This window comes from Cryptomeria japonica, chromosome 8 (assembly GCF_030272615.1).
Source record: "Cryptomeria japonica chromosome 8, Sugi_1.0, whole genome shotgun sequence".
NCBI lineage: Eukaryota > Viridiplantae > Streptophyta > Pinopsida > Cupressales > Cupressaceae > Cryptomeria > Cryptomeria japonica.
Genome location: NC_081412.1, coordinates 221,250,911 through 221,255,325, shown reverse-complemented (window position 1 = coordinate 221,255,325; position 4,415 = coordinate 221,250,911).

Here is a 4,415-nt window from a genome sequence, read left to right as displayed (position 1 = left end):
AGGAAGAAGGAGAAGAAAATGGAGAAACCTTTGCCCTAGTGGATAGACTGGAAGGTGTCTGAATGCTACTTGCATTTGCAGCATTCAAGGGATTTAAGGTATACCAGATGGATGTGAAGTCTGCATTCTTGAATGGAATCCTAGAAGAAGAAGTATATATTGAGCAACTGGATGGGTTTACTTTGTCAGAAGATAGTAACATGGTGTGTAGATTACACAAGGCCTTGTATGGATTGAAACAAGCACCAAGGGCATGGTACGAACGGTTACACTCTCATCTTGTGAAGATAGGATTTCAAAGAACAAGTGAGGACAACAACATCTACTTGAAATATGAAGGTGATCAGATACTGATCTGTGAAGTATTTGTAGATGACATAATCTTCGGAGGAGATGATGAAATGAGTCATGCATTTGCAAATGAAATGAAGAAATAATTTGAGATGTTTCTAATTGGAGAGATAAAATTCTTCATTGGTCTACAAATTCAGCAGATGAAGGAGGGTATCTTCATTACCCAGTCCAAGTATATCAAAGAGGTATTGAAGACCTTTGGCATGGAGGAGAGCAAACTGGTTGGAACACCGATGGTGACCGACTGCAAACTAACAAAGGCTAATGATCTTAAGTTGGTGGATGAGAAGGAGTACCGATTGATGATCGGTAAGCTGCACTATGTAGTGCATAGCAGACCGGATATTGCTCATGCAATGGGCATAATAGCCCGTTTTTAGAAGAGTCCAAGAGAATCCCACTTGGTAGTGGTAAAGAGGATTCTTAGATACCTGAAAGGGACAGTTGATTATGGATTGTGGTATCCATACAATGGAGACTTTAATCTCAAAGTGTTTATCAATGCAGATTGGGCAAGTAATGTGGATGACCAAAAGAGCACAACCGGTGGAGCGTTCTTCCTTGGTGGAAGACTAGTCTCGTGGACGAGCAAGAAGCAGAGTTGTATTTCCCAATCTATAGCTGAAGTAGAGTATGTGGCAGCATTCATGAACTGCACTTAGGCAATTTCGATGAAGCATGTACTGAATGGCTTCAAAGTGACTATATCTCAACCGATGAGTATTTTCTGTGATAATACAAGTGCAATAAATATTTCCAAAAATCCAGTATTGCATGCTAGGACCAAGCACATTGAGCTCAAATATCACTTCTTGAGAGAAAAGGTTCAGAATAAAGAGGTTGTATTAGAACATGTTTCCAGTAAGGAGCAGCTAGCAGACATATTCACTAAGCCCTTACCGAAGACTACATTTACCTATTTGAGAGGTGAACTAGGGGTTCTGCCCCTTCATGAAGTAAACTAAAGTTGTGTGCTCCACATCAGTCAAGTACTACCATGTCAGATCTTATAGGATTGATGTGTTGAAGGATGCTACTCTATAAGGGGAGCAACATAGTGGAGCTTGGAAGCTTGTGCCTCCACTTTGGCATTCTTGTCAAAGGGGGAGAAGATATCTAATGATGAAGATATATGGGGGAGAAGATATATGGCAGAGTGCACACTGACCAGTCTAGATGGTGGTGGCGGTGATCGTTTGACATTGAACTGGTATATGTTACTGAGCAATGATACATTGAGTATTGCCATCAATGCCAAAGGGGGAGATTGTTGGCATATGATGAAGCGGTGACAATGTATGTTGTCATTGATGTCAATAAGTGCTCAAGAAGGTGTACCGGTATGCACCGGTATGAAGATTGTAAGTGGTTATGGTCAATCGGGATGGAGTGGACCGGTGTCAGGGTTCTCTAAGTGTGACTATCAGTTGGTAGTCTTTGATCAGCTCTAGGGTTTCCAGTTTGGCTTATGCGGTGCAACCGATTGTGTTTTATGAATGATAAGGATAAGGATTAGGATACCACGTCAGTTGTGTGCACGTGAAGGATTTTCTTGAGGATCTTGTGCGTGAAGATCGAATGCATTGAATGCCTACCTCTGGAATGTGCGATTTTTTGAGCGGTGTGTGAAGAGCGTGTGATGGGTTACTGATTTCCAGATGCAATGAAGATTGGATGATGCAGAATGACTTAAGATCTATTTCGGATCATTCCATTCTATGCAATGGATTTAACGGTCAAGATTGGACCGCTTGAAATTGTAAACCTAAAATACTTAGGGTTTAGGGTTTATGCTACCGACCTAATTGTTATCTATAAGGTCGATGAGTTTTGTTGTTGTTGGGGTTGGCAAAAGTTTTTTTTATGTCTGCATGTTTTGATACTTGCCATACCAGAGTGAGGAATCTGTAGAGTGTGATTGAAGAAGAGAGGAACAAAAAAGGATCTGCCTTAGCAAGGAGTGTTTTTATCGGATCAGAGTTTTACCTGTTGTCTTCTAACCATTTCAACAGAAGGTAAATCCCTTGACCGAGTAGCTTTAACAAGCTTTATTGTAAATCCTCTAACCAGGTGGCTCAAGTTCATTGAGTTATTTAAATCCTCCAGCGAGGTAACTCTTAACACGGTTTCAACCTTTAACAAGGCATATAACCATCCCTTAATCGAGTGATCTCTAACAGGATCGGTTCCTAACAGAACCTTTATTGTAAAGTCTTTTACCGGACTAGGCTCCTAACAGAGCAGACTTCAAAAGAGTTCACAAACAAGCTTGTGGGTATTCATCCCCACCGTGGTTTTCCCATTTGGGTTTCCACGTGAAAAATCTGTGTGTTATGGGTTGTGAGTTTTTCTTGTGATGATTGTGTGTTTCTGATTAAGTTAGATATGCATGCAGTGTTAAATGGTTGTGGTATTGTTGATACAACTCATGCATGATTATATCGGGAAGTAGTCATCAAGATTTGAGATTTGTTAAATGTTGTTTGAAGTATCTTTATTTAACCAGTATTGCCATGGTTAAGTTTAGTGGTGAAGACAACCGGTCAGCATTGATTTAATATGATAAAGTGTTGAGAAGTTTTCATGTGTACTGATTCACCACCCCCCCCCCTCCCTACCCCCTCTCAGTACCGGTTAGGACCCTAGTAGCTCATCATTATTCATCACTAGCTGAGCCACTTTCTTCAAAAAGAAACTTTGTTGCTTGCCCAATACCTATGTTGTACGAGTGTAGTATTAAAGAAGCCAAATAGAAATAGGTACTAGTTAGTAGCAACTCCAGTGGTTGAAAATATTTCTATATCTCCCGAGAAGGGAATACCAAGTCCAACTCCATGATGAGCAACTAAAAGTACTTCTTCTAACCCACTTAGGAACTCATTCTTCACCACATAGCTAGAGTTTCCCTTATATCTAAGATTGAATCCACAAATCTAGAAGCAATGTTAGTATTTACATGATAACCTAAGTCTACTACCAATAATTCTTTGTCTAATAGCCATCTCACTACCAATAACACCAACTAATTCTTGAACTTCAATAATATTTTTAGTCTTTGATTTGATACCTTCTCTTGAAAGGCATTTTTCTCATGAGTACATACAAGTCAGATGAGAGTGTCCATATTGGCAAAGAGATAAAATAATTAAAATTATTCATGTTTGATCTCTATATTGACGATGGACTTAAAACCAACAATGAGATGACTCACACAAGTTGTCATAAATCATATGAGTGTACTCTTGAGATTGTGCATATCAATTCACATGCAAATTAATGACTATTACATTAATTAAGGTTTCAATTTTTATTTTATATTTATTAATTAATTATATTTGTAGTATCATAAATTGTAATCCTACACAATTTATACCATCTTTTGTGCCCCTACTTTAGTGTGTCCTATCTTAGCTCTCTCCTAGGTCTATTTCTAGCCTTTTCACCTCAAACCTAATTTCATTTGTGCGCACAAAGAACTGAACCTATGTCTCAAGATGTGCACCTTGATCTCCTATTGGTTTGCCCTATTTTTGGTGGACCATGGTGCCCAAGGTGTCCTAGTCCTAGAACCATGGCCCTTGGGGCATCTTGGTCCTCCTTACCTAGGACCTAATTTAAATGGGTCAGAGCACTTTCTCACCCTAATAATTTTGGTCATCAATGTCTCAATATGACTATTAGAGGTCGGCCAAATCGGTAAATTACCTTGAGCATCCTATATAAGAGCATTCTACAACTTCATCCACAATCCACCCATAGTAAGCATTCACCATTAGGCCTTCTTCAAGCATTCAAGGCAACATTCATCCCACCATATCCTTCAAGCATCATGGTGCAGCAAATCTACATCAATCTCCATGAAAGAATTTGTGTTTGATTAGGTCACTCATGCTCATGTTATGTCAAGTCATGTTATTGCATCAACACTTGTGATCATGCATCTAAAGTGAATTGCATCATCATCCATTATCAATTGCAACAAATCTGAGGTATATCATTTAATATTTACTTCAATATTTATATTTACAAATTCAATTCAATTAGGGTTAATTCCAAATTTT